We start from the raw sequence: 19976 nt of genomic DNA, 5'->3' as shown, positions 1-19976 counted from the left end.
GCAGCTAGCACCGACCTGTCCAATGGCTGCACGTTCCTCGGGGCTGGCAGAGGAGTCGCCGAGAGATTAAACCGGGGGAGCAAAGCAAGAGGGAGTGAGAGGGCAACTCCAGCCCGGCGTGCCCCCGGCACCCGGCGGCCTGGAGCACCGGGAGAGGAGGCGAGAAAGGCGAGCGAGAAGGGGAGCGCCAGATGGCATCTCTGCGCTGCCCGGGCGCCATCCCTGCACCCGGCTGGCACCCCCTGAAGCCGGGCCAGCGGCGCCCGCACCCACCTGGGCCCCCGGCCGCCTTCGCGCGCCTGTGCGAGGACTCGCGGCCCAGTCCCGGACCCAGCGGGCGCGCGCCGCCAGTGGGGGCTTTCTGGACGCCGAAGGGTTAATTACAGTTCGCCATTCCCGGGAGGGCGTGTGCGGCGGTGGTTAGGGTGTGAAGAAAGCAAAGCAGAGCCAGTTTGGTTACTGACCCTACTAAGCCCCTTCGGAACCCAAACCCTCCAGGAGGGTGGAGGAAGGTACCGCGCGGGAGCTCGGTTCAGCCGCAGTTGCTTTGTAAAGTGTCAGGGGGAGCGAAAGCGAGAGTTTAAAGAAACAGGAGGCCCACTGGTTTTCCAATGGGGGCTTTAACGGGCTTTTCCCTAGCCGGTTTGTTTTTGTTTTTTCAGCTCGCGGAAGTGCTTCAGCTTAACCCTTTCCAGCCCTCTCAATAGTTTACACCTTATTTTACACAGTTAACCTCATTTTAAAGGGCTAAACACAAAGAAAGGAAGGAAAGCATATTGGCTGAAAGTACAAATTCTAGAACCAGACTGGGCTGAAATTCCACCCCCTACTAAATAGCTATATGACTGAGCAATTTCCTTAAATGCCTGAATTCCCCATCAAGTGGGTAGAACTGGTTATGCCCTTATAAGGTTGCTGTATTAGATTAAATGAGTTACTAGTGTATAATTAAAGAATTGAGACCAGATCCTGGCACAAGTAAATGGCTTTATGTTTCTTAATAAATTAGGAGAAGAGAGGGAAGGAAGAGGAGAAAGGATGTCATACATCAAATGGAGAATTTGCTTCAGTGCTCTAAGTGCAAAAGATCCTGTTAGTCTATTCTGGTCCACTCTTTTCCATGCTCCAAAAATTTTATGGATGCCCTGAATAACCACCTTAATTTTGTCTCAATATCCACTGGAAGTGGACCCAAATAATCAAACTACTTTGCTAATTTGATTCCAAAAGAATGCCTCTCTCATAGTACTTAGCTGGTGAGGAGAAAAGAAACGGGAAGAGTAACATATTTTTCTCAATCCAATATTCAATTTGCTATTTATTTTGGAATATATATATATTACATTTTTTTATGTATACATATGTCATGCGCACACAGTTTTTATGTTGTTTGCTCTTTCCTGAGCTTTCTCCCAACCAGTTGATGTCTTCTTCCTCAACTTAGAAAACCTGGATTTTTACTTCTGTTCAACTACGAGTTTTTAAGTTCTATGTAACAGTACATCTGAAGTTGAGCGAGTACCTGGAATACTTATCTGTTTAATATTAAGTTGGAAAGCAGAGTCTGCCTATCATCCTTGAGAGGTTAGCTAAAAGTAAGCCAGTGAGTGGGGGAAAAAAATGAAACAAAACAGCAATTCAGTTCTTATAACTACAGTAAATAAAAACAAACCTCACTCCTTACAGCCCTTGTCTCAAGTCAGATGGAAGATGCAACTTTTTCCACAGACACTTCTTAATGTCTCTCTGTGCAACTGAAGTAGGCTATTCTGTGGTGAAATATATATGGCACACTCAGATCATTTAGGCCCCAAAGTCCACTACTTCTAATTAGCCAGGATTATATGAGTAATGAGCTTTCCATTTCACTCTGAACATACCATCCTACATGCACTTTAGTTATTTGTTACTTGCTATAATATAGAGGAAAAGTAATCTTTTACAAATAATTATTGGTTGGCATTTAAGGCAATGTACCAAAGCCCAAGTTTATTACAATGCTGCTCTTTCTTACTTAGTTCTAGGCACTAAATCATCATGCATGATTGGAATCACAAAGGAGCAGCACGTGAGTTCTTTGTGCATGACAAAGATCTGGACTTCACTGAACACCCTCCTTTAAGATCTTAAGACTATATTAGGATCATTCTTACCAACAGGTAAGTTTGGGCAGACATTAGCACCTTAGCTAGTGTCTGTGCAGCTTCCAAACCTGTTTGCAACCCTTTATTTATGCCAACTTTCAGAGCCACTGTTACACAATCCGAATGCAATACTATCTGCATAAAGGTAATTACAATTACCCAACTCATCCCACTTCCAATTCCATCACTGCTATGTTTCCAAGGACCTGTCCTGCAATGAAAGTTGGCTAACAGGATACTCAGGAAAACATTATGCTCACTTGGAAGAAACTGAGATGTAATATAGGCTGGGGGGTACTTAGTATTTATTGTAATCTTTTTTATTATTATTATTTCAGGAAGCAGTTTTTATCCATTTTAATAGGATTTGTTAAAACTTTCTACAATTGCTGTCAGATAAAGGGAAATTGCCCCTAGTGGGTTGCTTTAATGCAGTCCTAAACTAATATCATGACCTTTTTCTCTAGGTCTATGGCATTTCCTCTCCCTCATTTGATAGGGCTAATTTTTTGACCTCTGGTACGCAATTACGAGACTCATTTGCTCATCTTGGCTGACTTCTGCTCTCAGAGTCAACCGAGATTTCATTATACTGTTGATGGATACTTTAGCTTTCTGCTCTTTTATAATCTTGAGTAAAAATTTTATAAATAGAGTGTCTTGAATGAAATAAGTATTTTTTAAAAACCCACCTAACAGTTAACATCACTTGTTTTTCAAATAGGAACATTTAGCATGCAAGATACTTAATGCCTTTTAGCCTCATATCAATACTACATTTTCTGTTTAGATGAAGTTAACATAGAATTATATTTGGCTCATTCATAATGAAATAATACATTGCATTAAAATGGCATACATGTTTATACTATCTTCTCTCTGAATCTTAATAAGCTAAAGTGTTTTTTGACCAGTAAATAGCAAAGTACAAAAAATGTGCAACTCAAAATATATAGTAGAAAACAAATTATTAAAATGGAATTGTACACTCCCGTATGATCTGGTCACTCAGCATGGCTGTTCTCTTGCTCTTTGTACATCCCCGTCCAACCAGTCCCTGCTGCACCTACACCCTACTCTCACGAACATGCTTGCTCCCGCCCCAGCTAGTGATTGTTCTAATTCTTAGAGTAGAGCTATTAGATCCTAATAGCTCCACCTGCTAGTTTATTAGAGGGAAGCCTCTGCCCTCATGATGGTAGTTAACCTGAGGGGCTATAAGGGACATATCCCAGCTCCTGGTTTCCCTGGTAACTGGTGAGCCAACCTGACAGCATTTCCTCCTATAAATAGTAGCCGCCTCCTCCGCCAGTAGTGAACATGGCTGCTGTGTCCTGTCTGCGGTACGAGGTGGGCCGTCACACCAGGACCCTTTGTTTCTGACGTGTGAGATCCCCTATCCAATATCATCAACTGGACTACATAAATTACTCTCTCAACGTGTGGACCAGGAGGCTAAGTCAAGCGCCGTGTGCTATCACTGAACATCCCAGAAGCAATCATCCCACTGGCTGTGCCATGTTAACCCAGAGGCAACTAGTCAACACCATCAGAGTTCCTCTACCCCCAGAGAAACATACTACACGATGGCCCTGGGACTGGCACATGAGTCCTCCGTAGTCTGGCTTTGCCACCCTGTGGGGAACAGGATTAGAAAGGGACTTACAGACTTCGCCTCTCTCCTACCCGGCCCCACCTAAGACTACTAAGGTAATTAATCCAGGCCCCTACTAGAGAAAGGCAGCATTCTATTAACCTGTGGTCTGCCCTGCCGCCTCGCCAGTATGCGACACCAGCTGTGGGGAATGAGGGTGGACAGGGGCATGGTGCCGCAGGCCAGGACAAAAACAACCGCAGGGAGGGGTGGTGTGATCTCAGAAAGCCATTACTGCCTTTGCATGTTTTGCTTAATGGTCGTGATCTTCCCCATATTGTGCCTGTTCAGTACCTTACATTTCACTGTTCATCTGCACGGAGGGAATCTCTTAGTGGCCTGAGCAACAACAGTGGCATCACCGGGTCCACAGCGAGCTGCCATTGTCATCCTCCTGTGGGTTTCCATGAAAAACTGACCCCGTAAGTCCCTGGCTCCGAAGCCTGCCCGCCTCTTGGGCTCTGTATCGCATTTGTGGTGTCAAGTTGCAGTACACCTCTACACACCTGACCCCAGGGGTGCCTCAGGAGAGGGGCGGACCAAGACTGTAAGGGTCGTACTGGGTAAGCAGGGGTGGAGTGTCTGGTCAGGCCACTCAGCGTGCCTGTTCTCTTGCTTTCTGTGCATCCCCTGCTTGACCAGTCCCTGCTTTACCTAAACCCTACTCATGTGAACATGCCTATTGCCTGCTCCAGCTATGAGTAGTTTTAATCCTTAGGCCAGAATGGCTCCACCTGAAGTATATTCAAGTGATGCCCTCGTGATGCTTATTAACCTAAGGGGCTATAACAGATGTGGCCCCCACTGCTGATTTCCCTGGTAACTGATGAACAAGTCTGATGTCATTTCCCCCTGTAAATGGTAGCCCCAGCCTCCCCTGAGTAGTGAAGATGGCTGCTGGGTCCTGTCTGTTGTACGCCGTGGGCCATCACCCCCGGACCCTTCGTTTCAGACGTGAGAGATCCCCTATCCAGTATCATTAATGTCTCTGTTGCGGTCTCCAGGCTTTTTCTTCAGTCTCGGGACTGAGCAGCTACAAGGCTCGCAGACCTGCAAGGTGCAGCCCAGCAACTCCTAAAAAGGACAAGGGCATTATCTGACATTTCTCATCACGTAGCAACAGTGTATACTAGAAACACAGACCTTATTCCTCAATTATACTCAGAGATAAATTCAATGCCTGCATTTTGCTAAAAAGGAAAATGGGCCAGTGCTCAGCAAGCACTTAGTGAATTAATAAACGAAATAAATGTTAAGGAGTATGCTGCAAAATGCCTAATATGGAGCAGGCAGAAAAGTTCTGAAAATGCTGATTGTTGTGGACATTGTTGTTAGCCCAGGTTTTTCTGAAATGATAAAAATGTCTGAACCCTAGGAAATGTGTTTCCTAAGTGTCAGACCCAGCCGAAGTGCTTTTGCAGAGCCCCTGGCGGAGGCTGTCCCTCCCAGCACAGATCACGGGCTCATATTAAGTGCTGGAGTGCTCGGCTCCATGGGACCACAGGACTGATACTCAGCCCTGAGGGCTTCTTCTGCGCTCCCTTTTCTCTCCTTGCATTCGTCTTGTTTTTCTTTCCTGTAAATTTCCTCTTTTTCATCTTCACTCTATGAATTTTTTATTGACATACATAGCTTAAGGCGCGCTTGCTTAAAGTGTACAATTCAGTGGATTTTAGTATACCCAAAGGTTTTGAAACCAAAACTACCTTCTAATTTCAGAACTATTTTCATCACCCCAAAAAACTTCATACCCATTAGCAGTCGCTACCCCACCCCCCAGCCTCTGGCAACCACTTATCTACTTTCTGTCTCTATGGATTTGCCTATCCTGGACACCTCATATGAACAGAATCATACAATATATAACTTTCTGGGTCTGACTTTTTTCATTTCCCATAATATTTTCAAGGTTCATCTATGCTATAGCATATATCACTACTGTATTCCTTTTTCTTGCCAAATAATATTCCATTGAATGGATATACTACATTTTATATATTTAGCAGCTGATGGACATTTGAGTTGTTCCCACTTTGGAACCATTACGGATAATGATGCTATGAATGGCGTGTACAATCTGTACAATATATGTGGATATATGGACACTATGGTGACTATTTAACTTTGTGAGGAAATGACAAACTGTTTTCCACTGTGGCTACACCTTTTTACATTTTCAACAATGTATAAAGGTCCTGATTTCTTATCTTTACGGACACTCTATTATCCCCCCCCCCTTTTTTTTTTAATTACAGCCATCCTGGTTGGTATGATGTGGTATCACATTGTGGTTTTGATTTACATTGCCCTTCTGATTATTGATACTGAACATCTTTTCATGTGCTTACTGGGCATTTGTCTGTCTTCTTTGGATAACTGTCTATCTAAACCCTTTGCCCCCTTTTAATTGCACTGTTTTGTTTTGTTTTGTTTTTTGCTGAAATATAAGTGTTCTTCATTTATTCTGGACACTAAGCTCTTGACAGATAAATTAATTACAAACATTTTCTCTCATTCTTTGTACTGTCTTTTCACTTTCTTGACAGCATCCTTTTATGTGCAATTTTTTAAAATTCTGATTAAACCCAATTTATATATTTATTTCATTGTTTCTGCTTTAGATACCATACACTGGAAACACCTTCCTAATTTCAAGGTCATAAAGACTTACATACACCCTGTTTTCTTCTAAGAGATTTATAGTTACAGCTCTTACATTTTTCGGTTTCTAATTCATTTTGTCTGTTTAAATACTTGTATTCAGTGTGAGGAAGGGGACCAAAGTTATTCTTTTGTATGTGGATATGCAACTGTCTCAGCCATTGTTGACAAAATTGTTTTTCATGGAATGAACTTGGCATCATTGTTGAAAATCAGTTGGCCATAGATGTATGGGTTATATTTGGACTCTTGGTTCTATCCCACTGATCTATATGTGTATCGTAGTGCTAGTACCAAGCTATTTTGGTTACTGTGCAAAAATAGTAGTTGGAATTTTGATAGAGATTAAATTTACTCTGTAGATTAATTTAGACTTTGCCATCTTGACAGTAAGAAATTTTGCAATCCATTTATATGGAATATCTTTCCATTTATCTAAGTCTTTAATTTCTTTCAAAAACTGTTTTGTAGTTTGCAGTGTATTAGCTTTGTATTTTTTGTTATATTTATTCCTAAGTGTTCTTTTTGATGCTATTATGAATGGAATTAATTTCATTTCTGAATTGTTCATGGCTAGCGTATTAGGTTTGCTATGGCTACCAAAACAATACCACACACTTGGGTGACTTAAACAACATACAGTTTCTCAGTTTGGGAGGCAAAGTCCAAGATCAAAGTGTCAGCAGGTGTGGTTTATTCTGAGGCCTCTCTCGTTGGTTTGCAGATAGCTCCCTTCTCTACGTGTCCTCACGTAACCGTGGCTCTAAGTGCATCCCTGAAGTCTATGTCCAAATTTCCTCTTGTAAGAACACCAGTCAGATTGGATTAGGACCCACACTAACAGCTTCATTTTAATAGAACATTCTCTTTGAAGAACTTATCTCCATATACAGTCATATTCTGAAGTACTATGTATTAGGACTTCAGCATATGAATTTAGGGGAAGTGGGAGGTCCAGTTCAGCCAGTAACAACTAGTATAGAGAAATACAAATGACTGCTTATTGGTCATGTATTCGGCAACCTTGCTGAACTCACTTATTAGTTCTAATAGTTTCTTAATATGTGTGGATTGTGTGGTTTTCTATATGTCAGATGTCATCTGCAAATATAGTTCAACATCTTTTTTTCCAATAGGACTGCCTTTTTTTGCCTGATTACTCGGGCTAGAACCTCCAGTACAATATTGAGTAAACTGCTGAGAGTGGATGTCTTGTCTTGTTCTTGATCTCAGAGGGAAAGCTTTAGTTCTCTCATCATTAAGTGTGTTAGCCGTGGGTTTACCACTGATGCCCTTTATCAGGTTGAACATCTCCTCCTGCTTTGAGTGTCTTTTTATCATGACTTGGATTTTGTCAAATTCCTTTTCTACATCTACCAATATGGTTATGCATGTGTTCCTTTTATTCTATCGGTATAGTGTTATATTGATAACATGATATAAATTCCACTTGGTAATGGGATATAGTCCTTTTACTAAGCCTCTGGATTCAATTTTCTAGTATTTTTTGAGGAGTATAGAAGCCATATTGCTAAGAGATACTGGTCTGTATTTCTTGTGATGCTTTTGTCTAATTTTGATATCAAGATAAAACTAGCTTCAAAAGTTAGGACGTATTCCCTCTTCTATTTTTTTGGAATAGTTGGAAGAATTGATATTCTTTAAAAACTTGGTCAAATTGCCAATGAAGCCACTTGGATCTCGGTTATCCTTTGTGGAATGTCATTTTGATTACTAATCAGTTTTTTTGTGGAAAGTTGTTTTGATTACTAATAACTTTTTATTTTTTATTAGACTTTTCAGATTTTTATTTTTGAGTCTATTTTGGTATTTTGTATCTTTCTCAAAATGTGTCCATTTGTTACCTAATTTGTTGACATAGAATTATTTGTAATGTCCCCCTAAACTTGTTTATTTTTGAAAGTTTGGTAGTAATGACTACTTCTTTCATTTTTGATACTAGTTAACTAGAGTCTTCTATTTTATTCTTGGTCAATTGAGCTAAAGGTCTGTCAATTTTGATCATTCAAAAAATCAACTTTTTTGTTTTTGTCTGTTTTTAAATTCTCTGTTGCATTTCCCTCTAATCCTTATAATTTACTTCATTCTGGTTCTGCTTGACTAGGATTTAGCTTGCTTTCTCCTAGTTTTTTTTTTTTAAGGTGGGAACTTAAGTTACTGACTTTAGACATTTCTTTTTTGCAGCTCTGCTGAGATACAGTTGACACATAACGCTGTAAGTTTAAGGTGCACAATGTGATTTGAATCAAGTATATACTAAGAAATGTTTACCACAGTAAGATTGGTTAATCCATTCTTCACCTCAATTATCACTTTGCTGTTACTGTGGGAATATGTTGTTAAGGTGGGAATATTTAAGATCTACGCTATTAGCAACTTTCAATATACAATACAGTATTGTTAGCTAGAGTCACTATGCTGTACATGACATCCCCAGAATTTATTCTTTTTACAACTTGAAATTTGTACTCAATGATCTACATCTCCTATCCCCACCCCTCAGACCTGGACAACAACTGATCTATTCTCAGTTTCTATGAATTCAACTTTTTAGTTTCCACATAAATGGGCTCATTCAGTATTTCTTTCTGATTTATTTCACTTAGCATAATACCTTCAAGCTTCATTTATGCTGTTGAAAAACTGCAGGATTCACATTTTTATAGTGGAATAGTATTCCATTATATGATACATATTTTCTAATCAATAATCAATTCTCCCATTGATGGATATTTAGATTGTTTCCATGTCTTAGCTATTGTGAATATTTCTGCAATGAACATGGGGGTGCAGATAACTCTTGGAGACAGTGATTTTATTTCCTTTCGATAAGTATCCAGAAGTGGAATTGCTAGATCATGGGACAGCTCTGTTTAACTTTTTGAGGAATCTCTGTACAGTTTCCATAGTGGCTGAACCAATTTACTTTCCCACCAACAGTGCACAAGTGTTCCCTTTATTCCACGTCCTCACCATCATTTATCACTAGCCTTTTTGATAAGTCATTCTAACAGGTTGGAGGTGATATCTTGCGGTTCCATTCCTCCTCTGATGATTAGTGATGTTAAGCACTTTTTCATGTACCTGTTGACCATTTTTATGTTTTTAAAAAAATGTCTTTTCAAGTCCTTTGGCCATTTAAAAATTGAATTATTTGGTTCTTTGCTAATAAGCTCTTTAAGTCCCTTTATATCCTTTGGATATTAATCCCTTATCAGATACATGGCTTGCAGATACTATCTCCATTCCATAGGTTGCCCTTTCAGTTTTTTGACCATTATCTTTGCTGTGCAGATGCCTTTTAGTCTGTAGTCTAACTTTTCTATCATTGCTTTTGTGGCTTGTGCTTTTGGTGTCAAATCCAAAAAAAAATCATTGCCAATATCAAAGTCAAGAAGCTTTCCCTTGTATTACCTAGGAATCTTATGGTTTCAGGTGTTACATGTAAGTCCTTAATTCATTTTAAGTTAATTTGCATGAGCAGTATAAGACAGTTGTCCAATTTCAACATTTTGAATGTGAATATCAGTTTACCCAGCTTTTTTTTGAAGAGACGATCCTTTCCCCATTGAGCACTCCAGGATCTCTTTTCAAATATTAGTTGACTGTGTATGATAAGCTTTATTTCTGGGCTCTTGATGCCATCCCATTGGTCTATGTGTTGTTATACCAGTAGTACACATTTTGATTATTATAGCTTTGTAATATAGTTTGAAATCATTAAGTGTGATGCTTCCTGCTTAAGAAGAAATTGCTTTGATTATCTGAAGTCTTTTGTGGTTTCATATGAATTTTAGGATTTTAAAACAATCTAAGTGGTTGTCTTAAGGTCATTTAGATAATCATATGGTTTTGCTTCCATTCTATTCATCTAGTGTATTGCATTGATTGCTTTGCATATGGTAAGCATCCTTGCATTCCAGGGATAAGCCTCACTTGATCATGGTGTGTGATCGTTGAAATCTGTTGAATTCTATTTGCTAATATTTTATTGAGTATATTTTGCAACCATATTCATCTGGGCTATTGGTCTGTGGTTTTCTTTTTTGTAGTATCCTTATCTGGCTTTGTATCAGAGTAATGCTGCCCTCTTCAAATGGTTTGGGAGTATTTTTTCCTATTCTTTTTTTTTGGTGGGGGGGGGAGTTTGAGAATTTCTAATTAATTATTTTAGTGTTTAGTAGAAATCACCTGTGAAACCATCTGGTTATGGGCTTTTTTGTTGTGAGGTTTTTGATTAAGGATTCAATCTCTTGTTGGTCTGTTTAGATTTTGTTCATGATTCAGGCTTGGTAAGCTATAAGTTTCTAGTAATTTATCCATTTCTTCTAGACTGTCAAAGGTACTGGTGTACAGTTACTCATAGTTGTCTCTTATCACTTGATTGCTGTGGTATCAACTGCAATGTCTTCTTTGACTTATAAATTTTTAAGCCCTCTTTTTCTTGATAAATCTAGCTAAAGGTTTGTCAATTTAGTTTATTTTTGCAAAAAAGTGTTAGTTTCATTGATCTTTTCCATTTTCTATTTATATTTGCTCTGATCTTTGTTACTTCTACTAACTAGACTTAGTTTTTCTTCCTTTTCTAGTTCCTTCTTTTCTAGTTCTTTAAAGTATAAAGATGGGTTGTTTAAGGTCTTGTTAATAGAGGCACTTATCACTATAAGCTTCCTTCATAGAACTGCTTTTCCTGCATCCCATGAATTTTGGTGTATTGTTTCAGTTTTCATTTGTTTCAAGATAAATTTTGATTTCTTTTGATTTCTTCTTTGATCTATTGGTTGGTCAGGAGTATGCTATTTCCACATTTTGTTAATTTTCCAGTTGTCCTTCTATTGTTGATTGATACCAATGTGGTCAGAAAAGGATTTCAACATTTTAAAATTTGCTGAGGATTGTTTGGTGAACCCCTCTAGTAAATTTTTCAGTTATTACACTTTCCAACTCTGGAATTTTTATTTGGTTCCTTTTTATAATTTGTATTTCCTTATCAACACTTTTGTGAGATACTGTTTTCATCATTTTTAAACTCTGTTGGGCATAGTTTCCTTTAGCTCTTTGAACATTATTTAAAACAGCTGACTTAAAACAGCTGACTTAAAGTTTTCATTTAGTAAAATATCTGATCTTCCTCAGCTTATTTCTGTTGATTGCTTTTCCCCATGCATTTCTTACTACCTTACATGTCATATATATGTATATGGACATAATATATATATATGTGTGTGTGTGTGTGTGTGTGTGTATACATATATTGCAAACTGAACATTTTAAATAATGTGACAACCTTGTAACTCAGATTATATCCCCTCCTCAGGGTTTGTTGTTGCTATTATCTGCTATAGCCATTGCTCTTGAGTGGTTTTTCTTGAACAGTGGGTGAAATCTGTATTCTTTGTCATGTGTGGACACTTAAGTCTCTACCTGGTAAGCCTAGCAGTTGTTAATAATCAGATTTCCTTAAAGGGTCCAAAACTTTTCTGTCTTTGCTGAGGGGCTTGTATGTCTGCTGTATACCTTCACTGTTAAGCTTGATAGTTTTGACGCCCATCTTAAGTCTCCACTCGCTGCTTGTGCACGGCGTTATGGTCAGCCATACATGAGCCATTATAGTCTCCTATGGTCTTTCAGCAGGCACATAGCTCTACACATGTATGTGGCCTTCTAGAGTCCCTGCAATATGTCTGAGTCTTTCAAAGCCACTAGGCTTCTCATTCTCCAGGTTTTCTTTTTTTAAGATTTTTGGTTACTCTTTTGTTTTCCCTAATATTATCAATCTCCCCAGGCAGCTGCAAAGAAAAAGCACTTGACTCAAAATGTTTGCAACAAATACGCCCCCTCACCTGCCTTCCACCCCACTATAAGGAAGGCTTTTAGTACTTGATGTGTTCCAAGTCAGCCTTGAAAGTGGGTCTATTTAGACAGGAAAAATAATGACCATATTTTGGAAATAGGCTCTGAAAGAGATTCAGCTCTATTTGCTCACTTCAGTGGCTACCATGCCGCACTAGGAATCCAGAATGTTGAAATTAAAAGCTACTAGTGATTTGGAGAGCAAGGGCTAGAACTAGAGCATTATAAAATGCCAAATAGCTCACTGTTCTTGAGATTCAACCATTTTTCTTACATAACACTCCTTGGGTGGTTGCAAGCTTTTGGTTAATTTCCAGGATTCTGAAAATATTCTTATAATTCTGCCAGTTGCCTTTATTTTATAATTTGTGCCAGTTGCTTTTATGGAAGAACAAATTTTTGGAGGCCCTTCCTCTATTTTTGCTGACATCCACCCCTGCATTTTTTTTAAACCGTATGAAAACTTTGAAGACTAAGGAGGGTAATAAATAAATTAATCTGAAAGAATTAAAGTATCACAGGCAGAAAAATATGTAAAGTTTAAAATATCAAATTTAATGTTTAGGTTAACTTATTTGAAAATATGGGAGAAGAGAATAGGATGACATTTGTATAATCTGATATAAAGAAGTTGAGACTGACAAAATACACTGGCTCTCTTACCTTTAATACACCTGACTTTTAAAAATTTAATGTCATAGCATAAAATAATTGTATCTTTAAACTCATTAACTTCATGAAGCCTGCTCTTAACTTAAAGCGCTTTGTCATCTATTGCTCAGCCCACTCTTGCGTAATTTTAAAGTTATTCACTTTTAACCTTTAAAATATAAATAAACTACATACATGAAAGTTGACCTGTGTTATTAGAAATCTCAGCATATAATTCAACTAAATTTCTCACTTGACTTATTCTACTTATCTCTGTAAACAAAGCTGTTTCAGCTGATTCACATCTGTCCAGTTTCAACAAGTAAACAGATAAAGAATGCAGTATAATGTTCTGAACACTTCTTTAAAGTAGAATTTTCCTTAAATGTCTTTATATGCAAATATTGACTTAGAAAAGTCATTAAAATGATCAATTACATTAGGCAACTATTTTAGTGTTAATTGATAGTGATCTCATCTCTCATCCAATTATTCTGTGCTTCTCAACATCCTTTCTAGTTGGATTTCACCATGTCCCTGAAGTGACACTAACATCCCAAATGGACTGAAGCTGTTTCAAGGTCTCTAACTTCCTTTGGTAAAAATTGTAATATAATGTTCATAAAATAAAATTTTCCATTTTAACCATTTCAGTGTACAAATCATTGGCATTAAGTATATTCATTATTTTTTTTAATTAAGGTCTTTCAACATTTTTACTGGGGTATGATTCCTGTACAGTAAACTACACATACTTCAAATGTACAATTTGATAACTTTTGATAGACGTATACACCAGTGAAATCACTACCACAATCAAGATAGCTAACATTTCCATCACTCCCCAAGAAATGCAAATTTTGAATTCCCAATTTGTCCTTTCCCACCCTCTTTACCCCCTGGTAACTATAAGTTTGTTCTCTATGTCTCTGAGTCTGTTTCTGTTATGTAAATAAGTTAATTTGTGACCCATTTTTAAAAGTATATTCACTGTTGTACAGCCAACATCATTATCCATATTCAGAACTTTTTCATCAAAAACTAGAACTCTATTTTTAAGATAATTCCCCATTATTCCTTCTCCACCCCTTCCCCCCAGCCCCTGGTGACCACTATTCTATTTGATGTCTTTCTGAATTTGACTATTGTAGGTACCTCATAAGTAGAATCATACATTTGTCCTTCTGTCTGGCTTATAGTTCACTTAGCATAATGTCTTCAAGGTTTATGCATGTTATAATATATATCAAGTTCATTCCTTTGTAAGGCTAAATAATAACTAAAAATATGATCTATCTATCACTTGTTTATCCATCTGTCCACTGACATACATTTGAGACTACTTCAATAAGGACAGTAATATATAACTAGTCCATGTGAGGATGAATAAACGAGCTGTAAAAGAAAATATCAGCAAGTGAAAAAAAGATATTAATACATGCCTGTGTCCTAAGGGATTTATATTTATTTACATGGTTAGTATGTAGATAAAACTGAGTTTTTTTTCTGTTGCCTGGACATGGATACAATGCTGAATGCTGGATGAAATTTAACCTGATTTTTTATTTCATGTTAATATACAGTGTAAAATCCATAAAGATCCATAAAGCAGAACATACACCAAAACTTGGGAAGACTACTTGCTAACATATTCTTCATGGCACTGATTTTTGCAATAGGCATATTTTGTTTTGTATCCTTATTAGTTTAGCCCTTATTCTAACCTAGGCTTCATTGTCACTTGTTTCAGAATTCCCTGGTAATCTGGTTTCCCCCTAAAGTTCTCCTTTGCTTCCTTGAATACAATTTTTTTTCTAATAAGAGATTGTATTTCCATTTCTAGTTTCTCTTTCATTTTCTTCAATAAGAAAATTCCACAGGGTTGATTTACCATACAGTTGATTTACTATAAACAACATATTATTCCTAGGAAGAAAAATTAATATCAATATAATTACATATGTACACTACTTAAATTTGAGAAATTTTAAAGGTTTCCATGAGTGCAGGAACTTTCACTAAGGAATGAAGGTCAACCCTCACATGGGATGTAGATGATTAAAATCAACACATACAAGAGGCAGGATTGCTTATGCAATGTGATGCAAAATCTTGAATTCAAAGGGTGTGGTGAAAACTGGGCTGTACAGTCAACTGAAACTTGATGGCTTCAGCAAGTTTCCACACGCCCACATAAACAGGCTAATGTCATCCACAGTCATCTCAGGGATCCTTAAGTGTGCCCTTGTTTTGGTCAGAATGAAAAGATAAACCCCAAACTTAAGATCATATTCACATGGACTCTCAGCAGATCAAGTTTCACATTTCAAAGTAAAAGACAGTATTTCTGTTCCCTGTTCTGTTAAGTAAATATGGGATAAATTCTATTATACTGAGATTAGTAAACAAATACAGAGGAAACTAGTTCAGAGTAATCTAATGGGCAGTCCCCATTTTAGTGGAAAAGAAGTTTAAAGTAACTTTCAAATAGAGTTGATGGAAATAGCATGGTCAGATTGGATATGACTTCTTTTCATAATGTGTCTTTTTTATTTTTATTGAAGTATGGTTGATTTACAATGTCCGTTTCTGGTGTACAGTACAGTGATTAAGTTACATGTGTATTTTTTCATTCTCTTCATTATGTTATTGCAAGATAATGAATGTGCTATACATTAGGAGGTTATCGTTAATCTATTTTATATATAGTAGTTTGCATCTGCTAATAAAACCAGGTGGATCTAGCCAGCATCGTTAAGGAGAAGAAGATGCACAATCCTGTGTTACAAAGGACCAATTCTGCCATTTTTAATTATTAACCTAGAACAAATGTTCCTACAGCAAATATATTGGGATATGTTATAAGGTATATTAACGTCATAAGAAGTTCCCAGGACAAGTCTAAAATAACCTTTTAGTTTATAATCCTACTGAAATTATTTCAGAAAAAAAGACTGTCAACAGAAACATACAATCACCAGTATTATATTTTAAGATTATATCTAAAAATATCCTATTAAACAGGAAAGTGTGAAGGATATATCATGGAAATAAGTAGGATAATATTACATTGATATAAGCACTATGACATAAACTACAAGAGCAACAAAAGAAATTTTCAAGTAATAGTGCACACTGAAATTTCCTGCAGAATCCTGTTGAGTTTTCCAGAGTAAGGAATTTACAGTTTTGTTGCCATTGCACTTCTGCGGTAGAACATCGGTATTATTTGTGGCTGATTCCTTGAAATATGCAGTGTTACTGAAAGTCTGAAGAAAAATAAAGGAGCATTCAAATTTACGTGTTCTGTGACCTACTTAAAATGACAGAGAAATCACAGTATAATCTGTATATTAAAAACAAATGAAAGCTTTAAAATTTTCGAGAGCATCAAAAAAATTTTAATGAACACTAATGTGCTATTGTTGGTGAATGCCTTTTGCACATAGCTGGGAAAGTCTATTTGTTCTTTTTAATATTTAGAGGATTTCATTTATTATTAAAGAGTCCAATAACCCATTTTTTTCCTAGCTCTACAGAACTTGGTCTGACACATTTTACTACCTGTGTGCGTTCTCTCCTTCTGATTTAATTCTAGTTGTCCTGATTAAATCATACATCATTTTTAGGGCAATCTTTCTCCTTATTGGCTTTTCGGTACTGCCTCAGTAGTTTAGCTATTTGCTACTTTCTCTTCCTGATATGTCACTTTGAAAATCTCTCTGTAACTTTCTTATATCAAGTTTTGTAATATTTTAATTGCAGTTCACTTTTCTATTTCTTATCCTTCATGCTTTTCATGTCTTTGGATTTCTGTTATCTATTTGGGACCTTCAATAAAATAAGCAGCCTCCCAAATAAGAAATATTGTCATTATATAACTTGTAAATATTCCATAACGCCTAAATCCTGTGACACCTAGGAGTAAGATTTCTAATGTTTTTGGATTTAGATGATCATTAGCTACTTTTTCTTGTTTTATGAACTACTGAATGTTCTGTATTCCTAAAAAGACCATTTAAATTTTCTTTGGGGCAGACTGAAACATAAAAGAGATAGACTTTATAGGGATTGAAAGGGATTGAAGATTAACTTTTGAATTTTCCTGGTAAAGGTCAACCAAGATCAAAATTCAAATGTTTACAGAATAGATGACATACATGATAGTTTCCTTGGTAGTAGCTAAACGTGGAGGTAGAGAACGAGAAGGAGCAAGGAAGTCCACTCATTGAATGATAAAAATAAAGAGGTTGCATTTTAAAGACTAAGATGGTACTAAAGGAGATGTGAGGATGGAGCATAGTCAAAAATAAAGATGTATACAAGCAAACGATGACCATGGAAAACTGACATGTCAAATAGTATACAGAGAGCTTCTGGAGACAACACTGAACAGTGATTCCAGATAGAGGACAGATATACATAGAAAATATCATCAAAAGACAGTCACGGAGTTAAAACCATATGGTGATCTTTCTTAATTTCAAGTGATACCTGAGAATCCTAGCATTATGAACTAAACTCATGGCTTCTGGAGTCATCTTGTAGGTTAAGTTGGGTCTTAGATTAATAATGACAACTTGAAAGATTGTAATGGCAAGATTAATAATGGCATGCTCAATTATCTGAATTTTCATTTGAGACATAGTGTTTAATAGAAATGTGATTCTCAACAGGATGAGCATGTTAGTATTTCTTGCAGGGCTGTGGGGGGATGTCTAGGGAAAAGGAGGTTGTATAGAAAAAAATGGATGTTTTAATTTTGTATTTGGAAACCAAAAGTCTACTTCTTAAAACAAACTGAAAAAAAAAAAACCATCTTCTCAGCTAATGGGAATATTAAGAAGATGATATGTAACTGGGGCTGAGGTGCAGAGGGCACACACTGGCAGGCGTCATATCAGAATCTTCATGAGAAGTGGAATTTTATGTTAAGGAGGACATGAAATGAAGCAGAAAATATTAGCATTGTATAATGGCTAATCCAGTGTTGTCACTGAAGTGTGTGCTCCAGTCAACATCTGAGTAGCTTTGGCCTACTATCAACACAGGAATTGGACTAAGTGATATTTTAAAATCCATAATTATTGCCATCATTATGGGTAGTTCCACAAATTATCAATTTAAAAAGAAGCCTCACAAAACATACACTAGATACACATTTGACATCAAAGTGTACTTTAAAAAAGAAGCTGCTCAGGGAACTATGTTCAGTATCTTGTAATAACCTTTAATGAGCAAAATATGAAAACAAGTGTGTATGTATATGCATGACTGGGACACTGTGCTGTGAACTAGAGATTGACACTTTGTAATTGACTGTACTTCAATTTTTAAAAAGCTGGTTAGAACACATCTTAAAAAAATGTAGTAATGGCCCCTAAAGCAGGGCCACTTTAAGATCACTCCCTGAATTAGCTCCAGTATCACCAAACATACTTGTTTTGTATGCATATTTCTGAGCCACACCCTTGCCTGGTGACTCTGATTCAATGAGTCTGAGTTGCGGTGGAAATTTTTAAACAAGCTCTTTAGGTGATTAAATGGCTCAAGCCATCCTAAAACCACACTTTACAAACACTGTCCTAGAATAAAGGGATGACAGAGACCTTTTATCATTCATGTGTGTATAAATTCATTTTTTTACTATCAGTTTTCATGGTAAATGACAGTAAAATTAAAAGAAAATACACCTCTATAAAATAAGACATAATTTTAAGAAAATCTTCTCTAGTATGTAAATTTCTGCAGTTTTATTAGTCAGATTAGAAAGTAAAAAGCATTAATCAAAAATTACAAAGCACATTCTTCTAAGATTAAATCCATCTATATAATGAGGTGCTGTAATTCAGAATTTAGAACGTAGTGGCCAAGTTGAGGACAAGCCCATCTCATTCAATAGCTCCTCCTTGGTTATGAGCTAACATACCAGTCAGAGCTTAAATCCTTTTGATTCTAAAACAACAGTTTCACTTTGAGGGCTTTTTAGAGATATTTGTAAGAAATTTTCTCCTCATTTCATTGATCAGAATAAGTTAAACATACGTGGGGTAGAAAAATGGTTGCAAAATAAAGAATATGGAGAAGGGAAAAAAGTGGGGCAGTTCATTATTCACATTTTTTTTATTAATTTAAAGATATATAATTTCTATCTGGGAAAATAGCCCTTAAATTATAAATACAGCCTCTCATTGTGTGTGTAACAGACAGACATCTGTTTATTGCTTATTTCTACTCTAAAATTTTTTAGCACTGAAATTAATAAACCATGTTGTTTATATATTTATCTGAAAAGGTAATACAAATTAGTATTCCTGTGAAATGTAAGAAATAAAAGTTTGTTTTGAATATTGCACAAATACTCGTGTTAAGCCTTATAGACATTTGCTTAAGATATTTTATCAGAATTAATTCAAAATGTACACCTTTCAATGGTATTAATTCATATCATATGGTTGTTGTGTAAATTATATTATCTAAAAATTTAAATGTTAGACTATTCAGATTGACCAAAGTAAAAGAATTGTTCTTTCAAATGAATCAAAATGATTGTTTCAATAAAAACTGATAGTGTCATCAGGTATTCAATTTAGAATGTCAATGGTATTAAAAAGTTACAGACCTTGAGAAAATTTTATAATTGAGACATTTTTATTTGGTGAGTCCATTAAGTTAAACTTCTGAATTTTCGATGGCCTCCAAAAAGGAATGAATCTTCATCCTCATAACTGAGTTATGTTCTGCTTAAGAAGAGGGTTTGCCCAAATTGACCAAGCTTGACAAAGAGATCTATTCTCAAAACTAGATTGGAAAGTAGCCACTGTGACACTCTAATAAAACAGTAGAATTACAGTAAAGGAAACAATATCCTTTTCTTTCCAGTTCACAACATGGGTCAATCTGGCTAATTTGGGATCTGTGACAAAATTAGTAATGGCTTCTAAGTGCGTAATTTGGAGATTTCATATGTTTAATGGTTTGAATGTGCAATA

The 19976-nt window shown here is 36.6% G+C and overlaps 1 long non-coding RNA gene across 2 annotated transcripts in view; it reads left to right on the top strand.

Moving 5' to 3' along the window:
* Window positions 1-19976, top strand: part of LOC116150534 (uncharacterized) — a 34300-nt gene that overhangs the window by 538 nt on the left and 13786 nt on the right. Inside the window, exons 1-2 of one of the 2 annotated variants that reach the window (XR_004134250.2) lie at window positions 297-512; window positions 2019-2159. This is a non-coding gene — a long non-coding RNA (uncharacterized LOC116150534). Of the gene's footprint in view, window positions 1-296; window positions 513-2018; window positions 2160-19976 lie in introns of those variants that run through there. The other variant, XR_010377932.1, reaches the window with a different exon arrangement.

The sequence above is a fragment of the Camelus dromedarius genome, chromosome 26 (assembly GCF_036321535.1).
Source record: "Camelus dromedarius isolate mCamDro1 chromosome 26, mCamDro1.pat, whole genome shotgun sequence".
Taxonomy (NCBI): domain Eukaryota; kingdom Metazoa; phylum Chordata; class Mammalia; order Artiodactyla; family Camelidae; genus Camelus; species Camelus dromedarius.
This window is presented reverse-complemented; position numbering and strand designations above follow the sequence as displayed.